Raw genomic sequence first — 26116 nt, forward strand, 5'->3', positions numbered from 1 at the left:
AAATGCACCTTCTTGCTCATGTGTAAAATATCATAACTCTACTTGATTGAACTAGTAGCGAAAATAGGTAACATTTTTGGTGACATCTGCTATATGTTTGCCTGCTAAACATCTTGAACGGCTGCTTGACTCTATCTATTGAGCACAAAGTCACTAAAACTTGTAGAAAACTGAAAACACAACTGACACAGTAGGAACTTTGAAAACTGCTCAAAACTTGTCTAACTTCATTGTTTATAGGTATGTGGCTTGTGACAGTAAGCTGAAACAACTTGCTGTCATGAATGATATGGCTGTAATCAATGAAATAAGACAGGGTAACATCAAAAGAACTCTGAAAAACACTGTTGCAACAATTTATTACAGCTATATGAGGGAGATGCCTTTTGTGTGTGAGAGGGGATAAACATATTCCGTTTCATATGATGGACACCTCTCTTTTATAGCTTTGATGGATTGCAGTAGTATGACTCTTATTACTCCTTCATAACTGTGCACTAGGCACTTAGGGAAAACAAAACTACAAATTGACCTACTATGCGAAGCACTTATTACCACTAGAAAAACTGAAATATGTACAAATTTTAGGCATACCTCAAAAACAATGTGTGAGGTGAATCCCATTGACTGATTGGTTCAACTTCACCATCCAACTTAGACAGCTGGAAGGCATTGTGCTGCTTGCATTCATAAATCATATAAGGCCCACTCCAAAAAGCATCAAACTTTGTATGCTTGTCTGGCCTTCTCTTGAATTCATCCCATTGCAGGACAATGTCACCTTCCTTGAACACTCTAGGAGAAGCCCTCTTATCAAAAGATCTTTCCATTTGAGCTTGGTGATGCTCAATTTGCCTCATTGCCTCATTTCTAACTTCCTTTAGCTCAATCAGCTAAGCCAATCTTGTTATCATAAGCTCTTCTTCAATCATATCCAGCTGGTTAGATAGATCAAGGGTTGGAAACTCAAGTGAAATAGGCAACCTTGCTTCTTTCCCATACACAAGCATGTATGGAGACATTTCAGTGGACCTCTTTGGTGTGATTCTATCAGCGCATAAGGCTGATTTGAGCTTGGTATGCCAAGCTCGCTGATTTCCTTCCATGGTCCTTTTGATGATTCTGAGCAGATTCTTATTTGTGGACTCAACTTGTCCATTGCCCTGAGGGTAATAGTTAGATGAGGTGTTGAGATAAACACCATTCTTTACTACCCAATCAAATATTCGACTCCCTACAAAAGCAAGAGCATTATCTGAAACTATAGATTCAGGGACACCAAATCTAGTTATCAACTCATCATAAAAGTTCAAAATAGTTGTCTCGTTTGCTTCCTTTAGTGCTACAACCTCAGTCCACTTAGTAAAATAATCTGTGGCTGTGAGCACCCACTTGTGGCCAGCACTTGAAGGTGGATTTATGACTTCAATGAAATCCAAACCCCACTTCATAAAGGGTTGTTCTACCTGAATAGGCTGCAATGGCAGTGCTGCCAACCTCTCTTTTCCTGCAAACGTGGCACACTCTTTACACTTTCTAACCCAGGAATGTGCGTACCTCAGTCCACTTAGTAAAATAATCAATGGCTGTGAGCACCCACTTGTGGCCAACACTTGAAGGTGGATTTATGACTTCAATGAAATCCAAACCCCACTTCATAAAGGGTTGTTCTACCTGAATAGGCTGCAATGGCAGTGCTGCCAACCTCTCTTTTCCTACAAACGTGGCACACTCTTTACACTTTCTAACCCAGGAATGTGCATCTCTGAACAAATTAGGCCAATAATAGCCTCCTTTCATAACTTTCAGAGTTGTACCTCTTGTTGAAAAGTGTCCTATTGATCCTTCATGAAACTCATGCAATACCTTATCAACTCGATCATCATCTATGCACCTCAATAATACACCATGAAATTCCTTTCTAAATAAAAACCATTCAAGAGTACATAGGGAATGGACTGAAGTCTATAATACCTTCTTCTTGACTTACCCAATCCACGAGAACACTCACCAGTCAGCAAGAAATGAGTCATTTCTTGTACCCAGCTAGTAGGAGGAACAGGAACAACTACTTGTTCTTCGTCTTGGAGGGCTAAAACAACCTTCTCCTCATCCTCTTCACTGTTGTTTGTGTGATCAGCAAGCTGCTCACACAGTCCCTTACCTCTGACTAGCTTGGTGACCTTAATATCAACATCAAATTCCATCACCTTAGTCACCCAACCAACCCTCTTATCATTTAAGTCTTTGGTGAGCAAAAACTCTTTAACTGAGGGGTGGGCAACCATCAACTTAATCCTATTGTTAGACAAGATATGCTTAAACTTTTTCAAACTCCTAACAACAGCAAGAACATGTTTTTCAACAAAAGAATATTTCTCCTCATAATCCTTAAGGCCTTGACTGAAAAAGGCCAAAGGCCGCTCCAAACCATGCTCATTTTCTTGAACCAATATAGCTGAGATGTTGTCAATACTGCCATAAGCATACAAAATAAAGTCTTTTGAGAAATTTGGGTTTAGCAAAGTAGGAGCAGCTGCAAGTGCCTCTTTTATAAGCTCAAAACTCCTCCTCCCATCCTTAGACCATCTAAAATGAATATCCTTTTTCAACATAGAAGTTAGAGGTTTTAATAGCTCTACAATATCTGGAATAAACATCTTAACAAAATTAATCCTACCCAAGAATATTTGCAAGCCCTTCTTATGTGTTGGTAGAGGTAAGGAAAGAATAGCACTTACCCTCTCCGGATCAATAGTAATACCTTCTTTTAACACCACATAGCCCAAAAGCTTACCCTCATGAACAGAAAACACATATTTCTTTGGGTTAAGATATATACAATACTCTCTGCACCTCTCAAAAAATTTCTTTAGGTGAGCTAGGTGTTCAACTGAATTCCTGGAATAAACAGTGATATCATCCAAATAAACAAGTACAAATTTATACATCAAACCATGAAATACCATATCCATAGCATGCTGAAAAGTGGCACCGACATTTGACAAACCAAATGACATCTTTTTATATGCCATAGTGCCCCATTTAGTTGTAAATGTTGTCTTAAATTGATCTTCCTCTTTCACTAAAACTTGGTTATAACCTGAAAAGCCATCTAGCAAGGAGAATCTCTCAGAACCTACAACAACTTGCAAAATCTGCTCCATGGAGGGCAGTGGATATCTATCCTTCAATGAGACTCTATTGAGATCTCGGAAATCAACACAAAGTCTGATTTCACCATTCGTTTTCCTATCTGGGACAAGGTTTGACACCCAAGAGGTGTGTTTAACAGGAAAAATGATGTTGCTCTCAATGAGTTTATTAAGTTCTTTGACCATAAGGAGCGCAAGCTTTGGATTAAGAGGCCTTTGTTTTTGCCTCACAGGTTTAGAATTTGGCTCAAGCTTTATGGTATGTTGGGCAATACTAGGGTCAAAACCTTTTAAATCAGAATATTGCCAAGCAAATATGTCACTAAACTTGGCATAGTAAAACAAATGCATGTCTTTCCTCTAAAGTGCACACCTTGCCAAGCTTTAACAACTTATCCTTGAAAATCTCAACATTTTCATAATGTTCCTCCTTGATCTGCAAGATGGATTTTTCTTTTCTCACTTGATCTTCCTCATTGAATATTGACTCCAATGTGACCAAACCCTTAGGTAGCTTGTTTGTTTTCAGCTGTATGACCTGATCATCATACTGTTGCTTAAGCTTCTCTTGGTTGGTATTTGAAAACTCTGCCTCTTCCCTCAAAAAGTTAATAATATGCTAATCACTATCAAAAACTTGCCAATGATCAACATTGTTAGGAATGGATGACCTAACAATCACTTTTACATATTAATGTTTATTAATTTTGTTGATATCACTTGGAATATCATACTGTGCTCCTATTGCAACAAGTCTATCAACATGCTTATTAAGATTTCTAGGAATAGACAGCAGATTGAAAGCTTGGAAATCTTCACTAAGATCCCATACCCTATATTTATAAGACTTTAAAAGATCATTCTTAGTGGTATAGAGACCTCTTACTTGGTTGACAACCAATTCACTATCTCCATAAACCTGCAAACAGTTGATTCATTTCTTCTTTGCCCATTGTAGACTATGAATTAAGGTCTCATACTCAGCTATATTATTGGTGCAGCTAAAAGAAAACCTGAAAGTTGCATAATACTTATCACCAATAGGGGAAATCAACATGCAACCACCACCAACACCAGCACCATTCTTACTTCGTGACCCATCAAAATAGAGCTTCCAAAGCTCATTTTTATGTTGATTATCTTGTTGTCCAGCATCCTTCATCAAGTTTGGGATAGCAGAACCTTGTTCATGAAACATATAGACTCCAAGGTTTACCTCATCCATATTTTTAAAAGGATCCTCCTCAAGATTCTCAGTTGCCCATTCATCCAGAATAATGTCAAGAATGTCATCAATAGGGGTGTTTGGATCACGCGGAATGGGTTGGTCATCTTGCTCATGAATGGTCAAATTGGCATTGACGACACTAGGGACATAGGGTTCTATGTGATCATTAGCTAAAGCTTCTGATTTAATAGTAAATTTTGTTCCATACTTAGTCCTAAAAAACATGTGACCAGTCAGATGACAAATAACCCCCTAATTTGGCTGTAAAGTCTCTTGATAAGCAAATTGCAAAGTAGGGTGGCAGGTCTATCACATATACATCTTGCAGAATAGAAAAATTGGGGTAAGCATAGAGTGTTAGACTCAAATTTTTAATGACTCCTACAGTATTTATAGCAGTCCCATCTAACTGCGCTACACCCTTATTCAATGGCTCATAAGTCAATCATAATTGGTCAACCAACTGTTTGGGCATGACTGAGCTATTTGCACTTGAATCTATCATGCAGTTATGCACTAGGTGGTGGCCAATAATTAGAGTGACATAAAAGGGAGGTGGTTTGTTTACCTTGGATTGTTGAGACTGTTGTTCATTCTTCTGTTGAGGCTTATTGGCAAGAACTGATAACTCAATGATGAACGAATAGTACCAAACCAGTACTGAGGGGGGGGGGGGGGGGGTGAATCAGTACAAACACAAATACAGTCCAAAACCAGTTTGACAGCAAATACTCCAAATGACTGGCAAACAGGGATACTGGTTGAAACAAAGTGCAATCGGTAACACCCAGAACAACTAAAACAATCATAAACCGGTCACTCACTAAGCTTTCCTCTTAGCTCAATACTATAGTACCATTACACTCTCATGCATGAATAGGTAAATTATCATCAGATCTTCATAACAGTTAGTTCAATATGTTTTATAGACAGGCATAAAACACAGAACCATCATATGCTCAACAGATAATAACAAAGCATCACAAGATAAAAGCATTACACATGACACACATATTTTTCATGTGGAAACCCAACTAGGAAAAACCATGGTGGGGATGAATACCCACAAGTTGCTTTTGAACTCTTTAGAAGTCCGCTTTGTTAGGAGCCTTGTCCGGTTAAAGACATTACAAATAGGTTCTGCTAGGAACCGATCCTGTTAGGGATCACCCGGTTAAGGGTTAAACCTGGTTAGGGTTACCTTGTTAGAGGATTTTAAGAACTCAATAGCTAAAGGATCTCCAGAGCTCTATAGCTCCCCAGAACTCAATAACTTCAAGTTACCCTGTTAAGGGATTTGAATCAAGCCGGTTAAAGCTACCCTGTTAAGGGATTTGTATCAAGTCGGTTAAGGCTACCCTGTTAAGGGATTTCACAACTATTGAAGTGGTTAAAGATCAATAGGAATTACAATGATCTGGTAACAACACTCAATGCTAATGCAGATTCGTTTTGGCTCCTCTTCACCTTCTGCACATTCACTTTGCAGGTATCTCTTCTCTCCTTTGGTTTGGCAAGAATCACGTATCACTTATCTTGGATACACACACACAACTTTTGCTAACAACCTTAGAAAGAAACACAACATCGACCTTATGGGAAATAGACAAGTCGGTAGCAAAAACCCTAAACCCTAAACCTATTAGGTTAAGCAATTCAAACGGTTCAATCCTGACCGTTGAATCATACTGCATTAAATGCAACAATCTTGAATCGATCTCAAGACATTCTCCATTGTTCATTATCCACCGATTTCATGGCGGCTGATAACCCATCACGCGTTATCACCGTTTGACAAACTTCACACATTCCCGAGGTAGATAGAAATAGTCTTCTTCATGCAAGATCCTTCACGTGCATAGGGCTTACGTGGCAACACGATCTGTTCTCCATTATACTGCTAACTCATCACACAATGATTACCGATTGAGTCACATAGGCTTGAGGCATTCCAACCAGAAATCTTGAAGTGGAAACTTCCTACCAACTGGTAGTCACACAATGCTTCCATGTGCCGGTTCCCATAACTACATGTCGGTTCATCTTGAACAAATATGCCACTTCACTTTGGCATATATACCGGTTCATACATATGCTGGTTCTCTCTTCTCACCTATCACATGTGCCGGTTCACATCATGTCACATATTGACATCAATGACAACATACAATATCATTATGTCTTCATACCGGTTCACATAATGCCAACAATCTCCCCCTTTGGCATTGATGGCAATATATAAAGATATCTCTCCGCTTCACATCTTCTCCCCCATTTTCTGCAGATATCTTTTCCACTTCACTCCTCCTCCCCCTTTGACAACAATGTCAAAGTGGAGGCACAAGCATCTCTGTTCCATTATGTTGCTCCCCCTGAGGAGTAGCATCCTTCAATACATCAATCAACAGAAAATTTGACTATGCAATACCTGACTGATGTGGAACAAATACTTTTAGTTCACCTCCTGAAGGGGCAGTACCCCCAATTCACCTCTTAAATGCACAAATGTAGTCTTTGGGAGAGCCTTGGTGAATATGTCTGCTAACTGCTCCTTACTGGAAATATTTTCCAATGCAATCTCTTTATTCTGAACCTTTTCCCTCAAGAAATGATACTTAAGCTCAAAATGCTTGGTTCTAGAATGTAAAACCGGATTCTTTGAAATATTGATAGCACTTGTGTTATCACAAAATATACTTACCAGTTCAGATACAGGGATTCTGAAGCCATTTAAAACATGCTTCATCCAGATTGTCTGAGTGTAGTTCATGAAAGCTGCAACATACTCCGCTTTCGCTGTAGACTGAGAGATACAACTCTTCTTTTTACTCATCCATGAGACCAGTCTACCACCGAGAAAGAATGCACCACCGGTTGTGCTTTTCCGGTCATCCACATTACCTACCCAATCAACATCTGTGAACACTTTCAGATTGAAATCATTGTACAATCCATAGTCGACTGTTCCCTTCAGATACCTAAGAATCCACTTGACTGCAATCAAGTGGGATTCTCTTGGACTTTTCTGGAACCTCGCAGTAATGTCAACTGCATGTGCAATATCTGGTCTGCTATGCACGACATAATGCAACTTACCGATCATTGATCGATATCCCTTCTCATCAACCAGTGTGGAATCGTCCTCTTTTGTCAATTTGCAACCAGTCATCATCGGCGTACCATCCGATTTGCTATCTTCCATGCCAAAGGTCTTCAACACCTCTTTGACATATTTGGATTGAGTGATAAAGATTCCATCTTTCATCTGCTGGATCTGCAGTCTAATGAAGAACTTAATCTCCCTTATGAGTGACATCTCAAACTCTTTCTTCATCTCATCAGCAAACTCATGACTTATCTTGTCATCTCCTCCAAAGATAATGTCATCAACAAAAACCTCACAGATCAGGATCTGATCTCCTTTAGACTTCAAGTAGATATTGCTATCTTGACTTGTTCTCTCAAATCCAATCTTCACAAGATGGGAATGTAGGCGCTCATACCATGCCTTAGGTGCTTGTTTTAGACCATATAAGGCTTTATGTAGTCTGCACACCATATCACTGTCTTCAGATAGGGAAAACCCATCTGGTTGCTCTATATACACCTTTTCTTCAAGTACACCATTTAGGAGTGCAGATTTTACATCCATTTGATATACTTTGAAGCCTTTAAAGGCTGCATATGCAAGAAGCATACGAACTCCTTCCAATCTGGCTACAGGAGCAAAGGTTTCTCCATAGTCTTCTCCTTCTTCTTGAGCATATCCTTTGCACACCAATCTGGCTTTATTCCTAATCAGTGTGCCATCCTCATTCAGCTTGTTTCTGAACACCCATTTGGTGCCAATGACATTTTTATGCTCCGATCTGGGTACCAAGGACCATGTACCATTTTTCTCTATCAGATCAAGTTCCTCTTCCATTGCCTTGATCCAATCTTCATCTTTATGAGCCTCTTTGAATGATTTAGGCTCAAATTCAGAGATCATACATGAGTTTTCTCTGATCTTTCTTTTTGTAAGGTTTCCTGCATCCTTATCTCCTATGATCTGCTTAGGATCATGATTCAGCTTGACATACTGAGGAATCGTCTTGACTGGTTCTTCTTGCTTTTCCTCTTCATCCTCATCTTCATCAGTATCAGCATTCACCGGTTCAGGAACACTGTTACTGGTACTTGGTTGACTAACAACCGGTTCCTAGAAGGTTGCAACCAGTTCATTTACAGCTTGCTCACTGCTGGTTTCCTCAGTTTTCTCAGAGGATTCATCAATTCTTACATTGATACTTTCCATAATTCTCTGAGTCCTATTGTTGTAACACTTGAAAGCTTTACTCTTGGTGGAATATCCTAGGAATATTCCCTCATCACATTTGGCTTCAAATTTGCCCTGATGTTCACTTCTCTTGATGTAACATTTGCTACCAAATACCCTAAAGTAGCTAACCACGGGTGTCTTACCAGTCCAATACTCATAAGGATTTTTGTCCTTACCTTTCTTGATGAGTACCCGGTTCATAGTGTAGACTGCAGTGCTCACTGCTTCTCTCCAAAAGGTGTGAGCTACCTTTCCTTGAATCAACATGGTTCTAGCTACTTCAACTATAGTCCGGTTATTCCTCTCTGCTAGGCCATTTTGTTGTGGAGTCCGGGGGGCAGACAGTTGTCTCTTGTTGCCAAATTCTTCACAATACTTGTTGAATTCACCGGAAGTGAATTCCCCTCTTTGATTAGTTCTAAGACACTTGATCCTTTTACCGCTTTCCTTCTCCACTAATGCTCTGAAGGCTTTGAATTTCACAAAAGCTTCAGACTTGTCTTTCAAGAATGTGACCCACATCATTCTTGAGCAATCATCAGTGAGAATCATGAAGTACCTATCACCCTGCACACTTCTAGTTTTCATAGGACCACACAAATCAGTATGCACAAGATCAAGCAAGTTGTCAGCAGTGAAAGATTTACTTTTAAAGGTTGAGGAAGACATTTTCCCCAATTGACATTCTCTGCACAGGGTATTATCCGGTTTGCTTAGCACCGACAACCCTCTAACTTCCTTGATCTTACTAGCCTTCACAATGTTATCAAAGTTTACATGACAGAGTCTCCTATGCCATATCCAGCTATCATCAAGCTTAGCCATAAGACATGTACTAATATTTGCATTCAGATGAAATAGGTTACCTTTGGTCTGCATGCCGGTGGCCACCAATTTACCATCTTTTCCTTTGATTCTGCAAACTCCATTCTTGAATTCCAGAGTGAGGCCACTGTCATTTAGCTGGGCAACACTTAGAAGGTTGTGTCTGAGACCATCAACCCAGTACACATTGTTAGCACTGCTCTTTCCATTCATAAAGATGGACCCTCTGCCTTTGACCATGCATGGTACATTATTGCCAAAGCGAACTACACCACCATCATACTCCTCCAAGGATAGAAACTTGCTCCGGTCACCTGTCATATGGTGAGAATAGCCACTGTCAATGATCTCCTCATTGGAATTATCAAACCAGGAGACAAGAGCCTTCTTGTCTGCCACATCTTCCTTTACAGCAACAAACACAATGTCTTCACTATCTTCATCTTCTGATTCCTCATCTGTGACACCTTCATCAACTGCCACAAAATAGTTTCTCCGGTTTCCTCCTTTGAATTTCCTGAACCTTTCTGGTTTGTCCTTGTTATCGCCATTAGGACAGTTTATAGCAATATGTCCTATCCGTTTGCAAGAAAAGCATTTCAAAGGTAGCTTACCTTTGTATTTACCGGTTCCTTTAGGAAGCTTCCTGGCAAGGAGAGCTTCAAATGCCATCAGAATCTCTTCATCATTCATTTCTCTGCTCTGACTAGGTTCACCACTAGTGCTAGCTTCTTTTCCTTTTCTGGATGGTATAGTAGAGGCTTTGAATGCTGATTCAGTCTTTTGAACACTGCCATCAAAACTATTTAGCTCATAGGCTGTCAGCTTGGCTATGATGGAGTCCAAGGATACCTTAGTCTTGTCTATTGATCTCAGCTCCTGAATAGCAGCAACCCTTATTGCATAGACCGGCAACAGGGATCTCAGAACTTTGCTTACCACAGTGGAATCTTCTATTTTACCACCTGCACTCTTGATTTCTCCAACAACCGTTTTGATTCTTATTCCATACTGCTGAATGGTCTCACCTTCAACCATCCGCATATCTTCAAACTTCCCTCTCAGGCTTTCTTCCTTAGCCTGTTTTACATGTTCATCACCACCATAGATATTTTCAAGAGCATCCCATACCTCTTTGGGATTTACCTTGTCTTAAACATCAATAAACTCAATGTCAGATAGACTACTAATGAGGGCTTCCATGACTTGCCCATTTTCTTGTATCTCTCTCTTTTGGTCATCAGTGAGAGTACCTGTAGGGACAACATATACATTCTCAACATAACTCCAGTGTTGAACACCCATGCTTCTGATGAATATCTTCATCCTATCTTTCCATATACCGAAATTTTCCCTGTTAAAATTTGGACCTTCCCTCTTCATCATTTGGCTGAGATCTTTACCTCAAGCGGTCAAGCTTACAACACAGAGGACCTAGAGTGCTCTGATACCAATTGATAACTCAATGATGAACGAATAGTACCAAACCGGTACTCAGAGGGGGGGCGGGGGGGGTTAATCAGTACAAACACAAATACAATCCAACATCGGTTTGACAGCAAATACTCCAAATGACTGGCAAACAGGGATACTGGTTGAAACAGAGTGCAACTGGTAACACCTAGAACAACTAAAACAATCATAAACTGGTCACTCACTAAGCTTTCCTCTTAGCTCAATACTATAGTACCATTACACTCTCATGCATGAACAGGTAAACTATCATCAGATCTTCATAACATTTAGTTCAATATGTTTTATAGACAGGCATAAAACACAGAACCATCATATGCTCAACAGGTAATAACAAAGCATCACAAGATAAAAGCATTACACATGACACACATATTTTTCATGTGGAAACCCAAGTGAGATAAACCACAGTGGGGATGAATACCCACAAGTTGCTTTTGAACTCTTTAGAAGTTCGCTCTGTTAGGAGCCTTGTTCGGTTAAAGACATTACAAATAGGTTCTGCTAGGAACCGATCTTGTTAGGGATCACCCAGTTAAGGGATGGCTATAATACTCGGTTAAGGGTTAAACCCGGTTAGGGTTACCTTGTTAGAGGATTTTAAGAACTCAATAGCTAAAGGATCTCCAGAGCTCTATAGCTTCCCAGAACTCAATAACTTCGAGTTACCCTGTTAGGGGATTTGAATCAAGCCGGTTAAAGCTACCCTGTTAAGGGATTTGTATCAAGCCGGTTAAGGTTACCTTGTTAAGGGATTTCACAACTGTTGAAGTGGTTAAAGATCAACAGGAATTACAATGATCTGGTAACAACACTCAATGCTAATGCAGATTCATTTTGGCTCCTCTTCACCTTCTGCACATTCACTTTGCAGGCATCTCTTCTCTCCTTTGGTCTGGCAAGAATCATGTATCACTTCCCTTGGATACACACACACAACTTTTGCCAACAACCTTAGAAAAAAACACAACATCGACCTTATAGGAAACAGACAGGTCGGTAGCAAAAACCCTAAACCCTAAACCTGTTAGGTTAAGCAATTCAAGCGGTTCAACCTTGACCGTTGAATCATACTGCATTAAATGCAACAATCTTGAATTGATCTCAAGACATTCTCTATCATCCATTATCCACCGATTTCATGGCGGCTGATAACCCATCACGCGTTATCACCGTTTGACAAACTTCGCACATTCCCAAGGTAGATAGGAATAGTCTTCTTCATGCAAGATCCTTCATGCGCATAGGGCTTATGTGGCAACACGATCTGTTCTCCATTATACTACTAACTCATCACACAAAGATCACCGATTGAGTCACACAGGCTTGAGGTATTCCAACTAGAAATCCTAAAGTGGAAACTTCCTACCAACTGGTAGTCACACAATGCTTCCATGTGCCGGTTCCCATAACTACATGTCGGTTCATCTTGAACAAATATGCCGCTTCACTTTGGCATATATACCGGTTCATACATATGTCGGTTCTCTCTTCTCACCTATCACGTGCCGGTTCACATCATGTCACATATTGACATCAATGACAACATACAATATCATTATGTCTTCATACCGGTTCACATAATGCCAACAAGAACAACCTTTGAAGCTTGCTGATTAGATGATTGGGCAGTCAAGGAAAGGTTGGACAAAGCATCATGTAACAAATCTTTTTGCCCATGTAGAGCTATTGAATCTCACATTAACACGCTAACATGAGTTTTGTTCAACTAATCCAAAATATTAAAATCAGTCATAGTAACCTTATGTTGTCCCTTGGTAACAACAATGTCCTTTTGCACTTGTGCTGGCTGAGGTTGGCTTTTTGGCTGATCTTTGGTCACCACAGGCTATGATCTCTGAAGAATCTGTGTATTTTGAGCGGAGAAAGACCCTGTCTGAGTTTGGGTACTTGAGAAAGGCTGATTATTATTCTTATCAGTTTGCTGCCCCATGTCGACAACCCTTTTCTTGGATCTTGTGTTGGTTGCTACAGGGATATATGACTGATTTTGAGGCTGATTAACCCCACAAAACTCCTCACCTTGCCAATTCATCAAAGTAACATCATGACTACCTTGTTCCACGGGTGCAGATTGTTGTTCATTAACTTCCTGAGACCGATTTCTTGGAACAACAACATTGTTTTGCACCATCAATGCCTGATTTAACATGCCATTGGAGCATGTAGATTAGTTATGTGGCTAGTTGCAAGGAAAACACCACTCATAGTCAACTACCAAGTTGTTCTGGACTGGAACACTATTCCTTGAGTAACTAGGTGTATTAGGATTATACTGCTGAAAGGGCCTTTGGTTAAAATTCCTTCTTTGACCTTGAGAGTTTGGCTAGTACGAGGCCTGGTAGGGAGCTTGGAAAGGAATTTGGTAAGGTGGTTGAGTTTGGGCTTTCTTGATATTAACCAACTCATTACCAAAATTTTGCAAAGTCTTCTGTAGGTTAGCATTTTGCTCCTTAATACTTATTATCTCCTGCAAATGACTAGGGACAACATGCTCTTGAATTGCAACTTGAGTATTATATGCTAGAAATGAAGGTACAATAGCTATAGTAGGTGGAACTACAAGGACAATGGGTTGTATATCAGCAAAAATTGGCATGGGAGGCCTAGGTGCTATCTTCCCTTCTTGAAATTCTCAGCCTTAACAACAACATCAAATGCTACTGGTAAAGTATTTTCCCCCATAGACTGTATCATGACTGCAATATCATTATTCAAAGCCTTTAGGTAAAACAAAAAAGCATAATCATTAGAAGGTTTTACCGATCCTGGAATCTGATTCCAAGTCCTTTGAAACTGGTAGTTGAAATCCATCATATGCTCATGTGGAGCTCTTTTGATGGTAGTGAGCTGCTCCACCAATGAAAGATGATCTAACTTGTCTTCAAAATGTCGATTTAAAAGTTGTCCCAGCTCATCCCACGTAGCTATTGAGTTCATAGGAAGGCCCCTGAACCACTGAAGGGCTTTCCCTTTGAAAGAGGCTGCCAAAAGCCTCAAAGCAACATTTTCATCAACAATATGATGCACTCCACATAAGGAAGCCACATCTCTAATATGTTCAATAGCTGTTGTTTGATCCTCTCCAGTGAAAAATGGCAAACTCTTAAGTGTTGCAGCTGGTATGTCATCATGTTGAACCAAGTTTAAAGGACTGCCCTGATTAAAAGGCACAAATGGATGAACCCTAGGGGGTTGATTAAGAGCCATATTGTTGTTAGAATAAGCAGCACTATTAGAACTAGTGGTATTTGGTGTATTCTGATTGGAAGAACTTGTAAACAGTGGATTCTTATAAGCTGTAACAGCAGGGTAAGAATTAGAATTAATAGGCAGCACACCAACTGCTAGATTTGGAACAATGTTAACTACCCTAGATCTCGTTTTTGGGGTTGATAGCTGGGTATGATTGACTGAGGCTGCACTTTGCCTAGTCTAGTATTTTCTCATAAGTTAGGAAGGTTGGACTGCTAAAATATCAAAATTTGAGTCACCAGGTGTGAAAAATTATTTGTTGTTGCACACACCAAGATAGCATACGGTGGCCTTCTATGAACTATAAAGTCCAACGATCCCACCGGGCATACCAAAACTGTTGTCACTGGGATTTGCACCCGATGCAAGCTTGAAATTCTTGCAATCCAGTGACACATTGGACTGCTCTAAGGCTGTGGGTATCCTATTATGAGAGCAGACCTCCAGATTATAGGTCAGCTTCCTATTTGATCACCTAATACTAACTTGAAATTGACTTGGAAAAGGGATATAAGGATATGCATAAAATGAAACTATTGCTAAAAAGGTGATCCACCAATGACTGAAATGATCTAAAATGCTTACAAACTCACAAAAATGCTCAAGTATTGAAGCTATATAATCTCACAACTCTACTACTTATGCCTACAAAAGCGATTCTTATGAAAGACTCTCACTTTTTGATGTATACAAAAAGGAGAACAATGAGGTTCTCACAGTTTTGATGCAAAAGAACGAAAACACTAACATAGACCTGCACTATGACATATCATTCTTAGCATTCAACTTTGAAGGAATCTGATGAAACAAAATCATAAAACAATATTTTACCATAAAATTCACAAACAATAGTTGAAAAACCAAGAATAATGAGAAGGAAAACAACTTCTTTATTGAGAATCAGGAGCTATCTGTATTCCAAATCTATAGAATTGCTTACAAAAATCTGAATATTACTCATAAGAAATCTGAAAATACTCATAATTAATGAGTTACAAGAGCAAGGATCTCTGCTGCTGAACAAGTAAAAACTCTAGAACTAGAGACCTAAGTGACAAAAAGTCTCTTATACAAGTAAGATTTCAAAATTCAAAAATGAATTTTGGCTCCCAAAAATATGTGTTGTCATCTCTCCACCAAATCAGGACTCTAACTGAAAGAAAAACTCTTCCAAAACAGATGACTTCTCGTCATTTCGTGCTGAGTTCACTTGGACGCTACCAGTTACCTGACCATTTGATTTAACCGCCTGCATTAACCATCAACACATGATAGATTAACATTCAATCGTCGGGACTACTGACGGCTTGTCGCTATGTTGCGAGGATTAACATGTAGGCACCTTTTCATTGCGGAACAGTGACATCCACTAGATCTTGAGGAACCTGTTCGCTTTTTAACCACTTTACCTTCAAAACAGGCCCACTTTTGAGTAACTTGTTTGAAGACAGTTTACAACTCGTGCACCTTCTTATCAGGTTATCGACGTAGCATCAAAACACTCCCGCTGATATCCGATGGAAAGCACTCCAACTCGCTCCAATTTGTTGGCGACCTCATCGGGATAGCGGGGTAGGTGGAAAGCACTTCCGTCGATATCTGATAGCTCCTTTTCGGCCTTATGCAAACTCATCAGGCATTGGGGTAGGTGGAACCGGTTGTTCCGATAGTCAATGGTAGCACTCCACACTCTGACTTCCAATGGTCGATGACAACTTTTCGTGCTCCACCACGTGGCACCCCTTGATTGGCTCTGGATCCAACTGGGCACCACTTTAACCGCCACGTAATCAGTCGCTGATCCGCGATGACTAACGGGCGATCATCTTAACATTGTGGAACAACGACCATTGGATCAGCTCAAACTTGCTCAACCCTTAACACCCGAGCCGCTCACCTTTTCCGCACGTGCTTTGTCGCCAAGTCGTAGTGAGTATACAACGATTATCTTCCCATCGTGACATAGCGACAACCGTCAGATCTTTCTTGATCACTGTTGATCTTCCTTGATCTACTCGACCTTTAGCCTCTCTAAGCGGCTCTCTCTTATGCCACGGTGTCACCACGTGTCAGCCATTGGTTCGCTCATGAGATCTGCTTATCTCACCACTTGGACTTGCCACTGGACTTGGGCCCGCCTTGGTTCATTCGATATTATTCTTTTAGCCAAACTTTCTCCCTCGGCGAACTGCTCACATGTCTCATCGATACCTTAGTTTCATCGGCGGGACCGGTTCTGATTTCTTCGATGTACCTTATGTCGATGGAACCGATGCTTTTGGTGAATCCTTTTAGAGATCCATCAATGCCAAGATTCGTTCGATGGGTCACTCTCTGGTTTTTCTGTGCATCTAGTTGGCCACCATTTGGGTGCCACTTGTCTGCCACCTGGCCAGTCACTAGGGTATTCATTTTGGACACTTCACAACCGCAGTACGACGATAGTCATGGATAGCCCCAAAATTTCACTCCATCATCCGATCTTTCTTAATCTGCATGCCCTTTAACCACCTCTTTTCGCCACGTGCTTTTTCATCAAGTCGCAGGGAGTATTCAACGAGCATCTTTCTATCGCGGTATAGCGATCACTATCAAATCTTTCTTGATCTGCATTGATCTTCCCAACTTGCTCGCTGGTTAATTTGCCTTTCCGCTATAAAATTTATGCGCCTTGAGATGCACGTGTGCGCGGGGGACCCACCAACGCTGAGTTGCTCCTTGTCGAAAGCCCGTAAGCTTTGACACTAAGGATATATGCGGCTTTTCTTTTAAATGCAATGAATTTCTTCCGCGCGGCCAATGTGGGATAAATGGTCTACGCCTGGGCCTTTCCATCGGGTCATCGGAATAACATGAAACCAGCTCCTTCCGAGAGCCGATGACTTGCTCCAGTCTGTCCACTTTTCTATCCGGCGTCGACGTAGGGGAGAACCTTGCCTGTCGATACCCGATACAACCGCTCCACGCCTATGCTTGCTCATCGGGATAAGTCCTGTCGATCGGGGTAAAAATTCAAAAACTGCAAAGAAACCCATCTCCATCAGCATGCTGGGCTCAACCCTCGTGGGAGCCACATTTTAACCCACATGTTATATTTTACTTTTCCTATATCTGCACATGAAGCAAATAGGCTAGACAAAAATAGTGCATATATGATTTCTTGCTGATGATTTGACCTGATATTTATTGATTTGCTTGGCATACTAGTTGTTGTGATGCACATGAGGGATGGATTGTATGTTTTTAGATGCATATGCGATTAATGGATGATGATTCTCATTGCTCTAACACATTTTATCAAATGCAAGTACTCAAGGTAGTGACGAGGCAACACACCAGATGCGAGTTGGGCAGAGGGCTTACAGATGCACAAAACAATTTAAAGAGGGCTCGCCATTCAGGCAATGACAAGTCACCCTTCTTTATTCTGCATTTACTTCAATATTTTGCATTTGTAAATGTATAGTGTGTTCCTTATTTGCACCACATCAGTCAGTCTCATGGCTTGTGTGAGACATTATATATTCATCAATAAGAGATTACTTTTCTCAAAAAATTATTTTCCCTCTATTTCATATGCATCTGAAAAATGAAACATGATATTGTAATATTTTGTCTTTCTTCTCAAATAATCATGAATACAATTTAGCAGAATAAAAAATGCACCTTCATGCTCATGTGTAAAATATCATAGCTCTACCTGATTAAGCTAGTAGCGAAAATAGGTAACAAGTACATTTACAACATAACATCTATATGACATATAGAAGAATGAAGATACAAATAGAGGAATGTTATGATAGGGTTGGTCTCTTTGTATCATTGTTTCAATGGAGCCTCAAAGGTCATCCAAAGAGAGATTAACAAACAAAAAGATATGTCAAGAAACACATTATGGGGAATCACATTACATGCAATAAAACTCACAAAACAAAGCATCTATTGCATGAACAAGCTATTCTAGCAAATCATATACCTCCCAATCTTGTGCATTATTGTATAGAGATAGTGGACAAGATGTTAAAGAAGTTACAACTAGTACAATAGATGAAGCTATCTCTTGTGCCAAACATGGACCATGCTCTAATGATGAATCATAATGTGTATCACTAGGAGATAAACTTAGTGTTTTTGAAAATATCAAAGATAAATCAATGTTATTATTCTCAACAATCTCAACCATATTATCATAATCATAATCCAAATTGATCACTATAGGTGATTTGATAGGAGGACAAGAAGAATTTCTTGGAATCGACAAATTTATCTTTTGGTGAGGTTAGGAAAGGTAAGGCTTCTCTCTAGGGTGGGTGATGATAAGGAAGGTAGAGAAGGCATGACCAAATCAACATCTAGTTCTGATTAGAGGAAGATTCACTACTTGTAGCAAGCTCACAAGCCTTGGCATGACATCTTCATCGACGTTATCTCATACTACAATTTTATCGGTTATGATTTGAATCTTATATAAGAGGTTGGGTATCACTCAACATTGATTTCTTTTCTTCATTTTCTCTAGGAACAAAAGGAGGAATGTAGGGAACCTCTAAAGGTTGAGAGATATGGGAAGTTGTAGATAGTAGTGAGCATTTTCCTTTATGCCCTTTATAGGATGGTAGAGGTGGAACCACAACATACATGCTAGGAACTTTATGAGTAGGGAGGAGTCGTGGTCCAAGATGTGGTTCACTCATTACTTTTGGAGTAGGAAGAGCTACTTCTATATCCATAAATGAAAAAGGATCCTTAGGGGTAGTAATCGAAGTGGATCTTGAAGGATTACCTAAGGATAGGTCAGCTACTATCTTGGCTTTAAACTTTTGGTAGGATAAGAACATGAAATCTTCATGAGGTTTGATTGGTTGATGTTTTTTAGGCCAAAAGTAATCAAGTGCAAAGTTTCCATGGTTAGACAAGGGTTGGAAACCACTATTATGTATGGTTTTGACTTGTCCTTCAAATGGGAACTTAAAACACTTGTAGACTGTGGAAGGGACTACCTTCATGGATGTGAGCCAAGGATGACCCAGATTTACATGAAATTAGTTTGAGGTAGGGATAATAGTAGAAGGAACATCTAAGTGTTTAGAACCAACTTTGACAAGAAGGGTGATGGAACCTATGGTAGGAGAAGTGAAGTCATCATGCACCTTTAATCAAGACTCCAAATTTATTGTAAGTTTCTTGATATAGTTCATGTGTGTAAAGATATTCTTCTATAATCATATTCACCATATGCACTAGATCAATAAGCACCTCACATGAGAGTTTTCTATTGATTCTAGCAGTAATGTATAATGGACCATCAGGTGCATTTAGGATATTAGTTGAGGTGAAGGTGATATTAGGCTCACATTTAGGCTTAGGTTTCTCTTCTTCTATCAAATTAACAACATTTTTATTTTGGTTGAATAATTCATCAATGGCTATATAATTGTCATCATTAAGCTCAACAAAATTTGTGGAATGGGAAGACAAAGAATTGGTAGAGATTTATAGGTTTGAATTAGGTGGTGCTTTGGATCTATTCCCTTTATCATTCACACCATCCATCAAAATAACATTAGAGTCGATAAGGTCTTGAATTTAATTTTTCAAATGCATACATCTCTTTGCGTCATGTCTTGGTTTAAGATGACATTGAAATAGCCTTTGGGTTAAAGGAAGGGAACAAAGGCCTTGAAGGATCTATAGGATGAATAGGGGGGAGCTTCATCATATTATTATTAATAAATTGAAGTATAATAGAGTGTAAGGACGTGGAAAGTTGTGTGAAGTTGCAGTTCTTGAATGGTTTAGAGGAAAAGTGAGCTACAACAGAAGGTGTTGTGGTTACAACTTGATATTCGATTTTGTTGAAAGAATGATTGTTTATCTAAAGCCTTGGTAAATTTGATGATTATCTTTGAACCTATCAACTGGAGTCAAAATTGTTCAAAGACTTCATATTGACTAACCTAGAGTTTAAATTCACGAGTGTTGTGTGCAAATGTGTGAAACATGGGTATTTCAAAATAAAAATCTTTTTTTTTTTATATAATATTAAGGATAGTGTACAAAAATCAATACAATATGAAGAGCTTCAGCCCCTAACAAGGCCTAAACCATTCAGCAATTCCAAAAGGAATCAAAACATGAAAGAGCAAGTCCGTATAATAACTTATAATAGACATAAATTGTCCAAAGATCATATTACATTTTACTACTCTAAGTGGCATCGCAATCATAAGTACCCAAGGGTGGGTCATTGTCAAGATCAATTGTATTAACCCAACAAGCTTCATGTCTAATCTTGGGATCCCTAATCTTATCTTCAATATCTTGCTTAGTGATTTCCTTTTCCTCCAAATATTTGTTCAGCGGGTCCAATTCCTCTTGGTTCATCTTGTTCTTTCCATAAGGAAAGAGATGGGAAAACTAAATATCGACCTTGTACACAATCATCACTCCTTTCTTGAGCAACAACATTGATCTATCCTTGGGAATCTTCATTGTGTCTGATATGTAGCATAATCATTAAATAGGTGAGTTCACATTCAAACTCAATAAGGTGTCTTCATTTGGATTGAAAAATCTCTCCATTCTTCATTTTCCATAAGAACCACAAAACTTCATTAGTAAAGACAAACCAAAATTTATTTAAAGATGCATCAAATTTGTCAACATTGTTGGAATCAATGAACACTGAGAGGGGAGGGGGGGGTTTGAATCAGTGTTTTACAATTTACAAACTTATTAATGTAAGGAAAGCAGTGTGCTGAAAACGCTCTCCTAATGTCAATTCTAAGGAGATTTGCAAGCAAGGAAGTATTTTAATTTCAGTTTTCAATACATTAAGATAAAATAGAACCAGAAGATTAAGATTAACCAGATAGAATAGCACCAGAGAAAGACATCAGATATACGTGGGAAAACACTTACAGGTAAAAAACCCACCACCAAAAAAGAGATCCCTTTATTCAGCAAACAACACGGTTACAATAATGTACTTAGATCCTCTTTTATGGACTCTGTTCTCAGAAATCCGTTCACACAACATGCAGACATCTCGGCTTAGCTTCTACAACTTCCATCTCTTCTCTTCGGCTACCACCACAGCATTTATGCACACCCATCTGCTCATCGGTTACATCTCTAGCAACCGCCATCTGCCAAACCAATCGGCCTTGGAGCATAACCGTCCAGTAACAACCTGTTCATTCATGAATTCATGGAAAGCATATTATCGCACATTCATCTAGAAGATAGGTTTGTTTGTATTCAAATACACCGATAGAAAAATTCCAAGTGTCCGCATACTAGTCTTCGGTCCAGGTGACATCAACCCGATCGTCGAAGGTGATTCCATCGGGTATCGGGAAGACAAACAATCAGCTATCCTGAATGTCTGATCTTTCTCTCTGCGCTCCGCCACATGGCACCCCTCAATTGGTTCCAGGTCCCTACTCTAACATCTTAGCACGACCTCACTATCCACCCAGAATTATTCTTTGTCACTGGGTCGCGATGGAAAGTTTCATGAGCAATTTCCCATCGCGACCTAGCGACCACCGTCGGATCTTCTGCGATCTGCTTGGCCTTTAACTCACCTGAGCCGCTCACCTGTCGGGTCCCACCACTTGGTCCCCATGTCACGAGGGATATTCCAACGAGCAGTTTCCCATTGCAACCTAGCGATCACCATTGGATCAACCTTGATCACCGTTTGATCATCCTGGACTTGCCCACCAGTTAACTTCACTTGAGTTCTCTCTTGTCGGGACCCATCACTTAGTCGCAATGTTGCGAGGGTTAACCATTCGGTCATCTTCCCATCACGGTATAGCGACAGCTGTTGGATCATTTCACCCAACCGTCAGATCTACTCAACTTTCTCACCTGATAACCGATCACAAGAAGAGGGTTCCATCGGGGTAAGTTACACCGATCAACCCAAACACTGGTCAGGATAAATCGAGGCATATTTCCAACAATTAAGCCGATTCACAAACCACCAGATGCATAATAATGAAACTAAAGTGCAGAAACCTAAAGTAATCAATCACACAACCATAACACCAAGATTTTTACGTGGAAACCCAGAAAGGGGAAAAACCATGGTGGGATTTGAACCCGCAATATTATTATACTATTGTCAGGAGTATGATAATATTACATAAGGGGAATGCACTTGCATTCAGGCACACTGCCTAGAGCTCATTGCTCAAATACAACAGGGCTATAACCCGGAGGAAGGTTCACTGCCTTACAAGTGATTAGAAATGATTACAATAATGAATAAACTGAAGTATAGCATCTACTTATGCCAAAAAGCAGTTCTAGTTAGGCTCAAATTGACTTCTGCAGTTGTTTTGTCTTTCTGCTCTGTTTTCCCGCTTTGTCATATACCGAAGCACCTAAATCTTCAATCACATTCACCAAACTTTGCACATTCACTTACAGAGACTTCTCACACTCTTCTCCTACATCAAAATGCTCAAATGAATCAGTCTTATATATCCACATCAACAAAATGAATCATTTACCATGTCGGCTTCCAAAAACCGCATAACATGCAACATGAAACGTGTAACCTTAAGTCGGCTCAATCTATCCAAAAATCCATATGCGGACCTAAAAAAATGATAAAAAGCTTCACACAAGTCGTCCCAATCTCCTCGATCATGAAACTAGTCACCGAAATCAACCCAAAGATTTTGCATCACACGTTACACCAAAATAGCTCTGCCCTTCCTGAATTACCGAATACCAGACCTTTAATCTCTCTCATGAATCAACACCGGATATCAAGATTACGGAATAATCTGCCTCAAACCTCGAATCATCTGCCTTTATCATCTGTAGTGTCATAAAAATGTGACCCTAGCAATTTTAACCACATTTGAGGTCCTCACCTTGGCGATAGCGTCTTCCTTCCCAACTGAGACTTCTCTCTACATTTTCACCTTGAACCTCTCCTTGTTTAAGCCCTGAGATGGCCTCAAGACCCCATCCAGACCCCAAGATAGGGCAGGACAGGGGCGTGGCGCCCCTATCCCCCCCTCTTCGGGTGGCCCCAAGATATGTCCCCCGGGTCCTATCTGCATTTTGGGATTCCGAACTTCCCTGATGTCAGCCTTTGGTGAGATGAATTAATTCTCTTAGGCATGTATAAAAGGGATTTAGTCTTCTCATTTGCATAGACACAAAATATATGATAGGCGAAATTCAAGCGAAAGGTCTTCATCAAGCATTCAAGTCTTCAAGCATCCATCAAGTCTTCTTCTTCACGTGTCTTCTTCATTCATCCATTGGAGCAACATTTACAACATTCATTTGCAAGCATATGTGTGTGTTAGGGTTTTGTCATGTTACATGCCATTTCATGCAGCACTTGTGATTTCAGTCGAGAAGCAAAGCAATCATCATCAACAAATTGCAGATCTACAAGGTATACATTTCCATTGTTTACATTCAAGCATTTGCAATTAATTTCCTTCAAAGTTGATTCCTCAACCAAGGTTTTACTGAGGCAAACCCCTATCCACAACCCTTCTTCCCTTCTTTTTTGTGTGTAGGTTGCAGGTGCGCAGCTGTATTTTCATATTTGGACTCCATTTACAGAGGCGGAAAAACCCTTTTCATTTCGCGGATTTTTTGGAGGACCGTGTGCACTTTCAACATGGTCCCGATGACTTTTCTCCAAATTTGGAGGGCAGATCCGTATCATTCTAAATATCTCAGATCCAAAGTTACAACATGATCCAGAACCGGTAGCTCCTCATTTCACTCATTTTATCTCTCTTTCCTACATAGTCAACAAGTCAACTTTCTCATTTACAAAAGAGAGCAAGTCATACTTCAACCCTTGCAATCCACTTGGAATTCACATCCTTGTTTCCTTTGGATTTGGATCTAGCGGATTCAAGCCCCTCTTTTGAATGTAAAGTTCCTCCAAGAGAAAATCATCCTAGTGACTTCCTTTCTCTCTCCTAGGTGGGGAGTCACTAGGGTCCAATTTTCCACTTTACATCACCACAACCAAAATCAGGATATGCAAACTGTACTCATACTCTACTAGTTACTTTATTCCACCTTCCATACTTATGCCTTATGAACAATATGACTTTCAGTAAATCAAGTCTATGTGCACTGGGTATGATTTTTGAACTGGGTTACCATCAATGACAACTACTAAGAATCTCTCATGCATCAATCTTCAGCGGAACAATGTCTCTTGCCAACAAACATAATGGCCAGAATTTCAATCCAAGAGAAACCATCATTATTCCTCCAACAAACAGTCAGTCGCAATAGTAAAGACCAAAGAGCAACAACATATTTACATTAAAAAAAACATGCTCAAAAGATTTAGGAACACCACATCAGTCATAAGTACAGGTAAGGAGACCATAGACATGCAAAATATCATCAATAGCAAGTTTTTTAAGTATCAAAATCCAACGAAAACATATTTTTTTAGGTTCAACAGGATTGCACCACATATGAGTAAGGGTTCTAAACCATTTTGAGCTCGACCAATTAAGGTTCCATGCTTTATTCGACCAATCATATACTTCCTCTGAGTTGACCAACATACTATAAATGTTTTTAACTGAAACATCAAGAAAATTAGAGCCATCCTTCCATCTGATCTGTTGAAGAAATTATGTATCATCAATGATTTTACCAAGGAAGCATCCCTTAAGGGAATTGGAAATCATAGTATAAGTATTCTTATGAGAGGATGGGATCCCAAACTTACAACATATTTTCTCCCATGTCCCCAACCTCCCATCAATTGAGATGTCCTTCAAGACCTTAATACCTAGAGAAAAAAGAAAAATATTTTCTCTAATATGTGGTTGTAAATTACTAATAAAAACTCTTTGAATATCAACATCAGGAAGAGAATAAGAAATTTGCAAATACAAAGTTTGATATCTACCAATGAAATCAATCACTTTCTCTTTGACACCTTGTTTACAATGCACCAAATTAGTTAGTGTAACTTGTGGCCCCATGTTCTTTTTTAAATGTTGCCAAATTTTATCCACCAATTGTTGCAAATTGTAAATTGAATTATTAGGCAAGGGGCAAAAACATTATAAAGCACTTTCTTTCAAGGATCTAGGAAAAAATTTGCAAGAATGTTTCATTCAAAGAAGACGTCACTACATAAAGTGATAAAGTTTTTAAATGAGTGTGAAAGCCACCTTTTTCATTGTATTTCTCAAAATGAGGTATCTAAATGTTTTTTGGATTTTAGTTTGAAGGATGGAGATAGAAAGTGGGCTACTTGTGGTATATACAGGAATAGTGGATTGAGATTGGGTTATGTTAGCCACTTCTTGTTATGATTATGAAACATTTTGCAAAAAATGGTCTATAGTAGCATTGGTAGGTGAATTGGCTTGTAAAAAGTTGGATTGTGATGGAGAATTTGAATGGATATAATGGTAGGTATGTGGAATATTATGGTAAGTGAAGGAGATGTTTGACTTATGTTTTAAGAAATAAAAGGAAAATTGGCTGAAGATGGAACATAAACATATTGATTGATAGGATTATTCTCATTACTTATATGTATAATATTAGAATTTTGTGCAGTGGTGACCATGATAGAATATGTGTATGTAGGAACATTGGGTATTGTTGTAGGCATAGACATTGGTGTCTTAACTTTGGTTTTAGGAGCAAAATATCCAAGCACTTTTGTGCAACTAGACATCTTCATAGTATTTCCATCAACAATGTGATTTATGCTACATAGAACATCTACAAACTTCCTTAGATTCTCAATCAAGGTGACTACCTCTCCAGCCAAGTGTTCTTGACTCACTATTTGTTGAATACCAA

Source organism: Cryptomeria japonica, chromosome 1, assembly GCF_030272615.1.
Source record: "Cryptomeria japonica chromosome 1, Sugi_1.0, whole genome shotgun sequence".
Lineage (NCBI taxonomy): Eukaryota > Viridiplantae > Streptophyta > Pinopsida > Cupressales > Cupressaceae > Cryptomeria > Cryptomeria japonica.